This window comes from Curcuma longa, chromosome 10 (assembly GCF_044706935.1).
Source record: "Curcuma longa cultivar G26 ecotype Majalengka, Jawa Barat chromosome 10, ITB_CL_G26_1.1, whole genome shotgun sequence".
In the NCBI taxonomy this organism is placed as follows: Eukaryota; Viridiplantae; Streptophyta; class Magnoliopsida; order Zingiberales; family Zingiberaceae; genus Curcuma; species Curcuma longa.
Genome location: NC_133870.1, coordinates 8,154,444 through 8,156,194, shown reverse-complemented (window position 1 = coordinate 8,156,194; position 1,751 = coordinate 8,154,444). Strand labels below are relative to the sequence as shown.

General features: G+C 34.2%; 1 long non-coding RNA gene across 1 annotated transcript; it reads right to left on the bottom strand.

The window, feature by feature from the left end:
* Positions 1-457: 457 nt before the first annotated feature.
* LOC141836505 (uncharacterized) lies at positions 458-1,452 on the bottom strand. The gene is made up of 2 exons (XR_012602457.1): positions 1,140-1,452; positions 458-1,046 (listed from the first exon to the last, which is right to left on the bottom strand). It is a non-coding gene; the product is annotated as an uncharacterized LOC141836505 (long non-coding RNA).
* Positions 1,453-1,751: the final 299 nt, after the last annotated feature.

Sequence of the window (1,751 nt, the reverse complement as noted above, 5' to 3'; positions counted from 1 at the left end):
TAAATATCTAATATCCTTTTCTTTCTTACTGTAATTTCTAAGTCATTTTTTTCACTTATATAGTACAAAGGTCAATATAAAATAAAGAACATATATCTGTCACTATTCTCAACGATACTCATGTATAAGATTGTTAAAAAGTGTATTGCTCAGTCTTAAAATTCCATGACAACTTATTCAACGTGCTATTTGAGAGGTATTAATATGATCAAGGAAAGGCCAAATCAGCTCAATTCCATATTAATTATATACAAATTAGAGAAACTGAATGTGCATAAACCTATCGAAGTGTGCCTTCAACATCTGTACGAGAAAGTTTCTTTGTCTTCCTCATCTAACATAATACCACAAGAAAATCCGCCTTCAAGTAACTGTTGATTCCAAAAATCTCCAACCTAGTCTTTAGAGAAGTGTTGGTGTACATAGCATCACTAGTTATGGACTCGGTTCATCGAAGAAGAGAAAGGGCAAAACACCCAATGTTCCATATCATGTGCATTCCTATACTGTCAAGCACAATTACAACACTTTGAGAAGTTTTACTATTGCTTCATCATCGCGACAAGAAAAATGAATGACTAACCAACCTATAGAGTAGGCATGTTGGTTCTTCAAAAGATCCAGTTTATAATCTTGCTAACCTAATATAAAATGAGTGAGCTCCTCCAAATAGATTCTATCCTTATTATAATGATTTGCTACTGATATTCAGAAAGGATTACTTGTTAGTAAGCATATAAGCCCAATAAACTGATACCACAAGAACTTTAGTAGCGGGCACGATAGATCAATTCTTCTCATGCTCAATTCCTTATATCTAACTCGACAAACTTGATATCCAACAAATGATCTTCTTCCAAACTAAGTCAGGAAGGCAAACCATGAATTGGAGCCGAAGAGACAAGAAGAAAGATGCAACCATGTAGACTCAAGTGCCCAGCCATGTTCAAGTGAAGAAGGGCTTCGTCTAGGCTTTGCAAACCTTGCCACTCTTTCTTGTTCGGATCGTATTGGTTTGTTCAAAATGATCACAGTTTTTTCTTTTCCTGCAACAGTTTCTTGAGTTGCTGTAGTGTTTGTTTCTTCATCTCCATGTATGATTCAACAACAATTTTATTAATCTATATAAATCAACTTGCCTCTGATGTATTTTCTGGTGGAGCTCTGAGCACAGTCAGTGAAGTGCATCCACCAAACAAACTCTCTGCATTGAAGATGAGTTGGTCGCCAATATAAACACCTGCCTTGGATGCGAACTGCATGTTAACAACAACAATAATAAATATGACTGAGAAATTATGTACAGAAAGGGTTACTGATATGATCATAAATGATACCACATGACTGTGTACAGAAGTGTACAAGTAATGGCTGATCAGTAGAATTGGTGAGGCCGCAATAGACTTACGAAGGACATAAATTGTATCCCTCAACAGATGGTCTTTATAAAGGACAGCTACACCATACAAACATTAGTTCTAAAATTTCACTGGCATAAGTTCTTAAAAGATTACAATATGTAAATGTATTATATCAGTATATTAAAAATACTACAATTTTGTGTAGTCATATATTACATTATTATATGCATATATATCAAAATTTCATGTCTATAACTGAGTACATCAGTATATGAAACTACATACTACAGCAACAACTATGATTTTAAAAAACATGCAATAGAATTTGTGCTAATGAAGCTTTGAGATGACTATTTACAAGACAATTGGAGGGTTTACTATTGGACATTC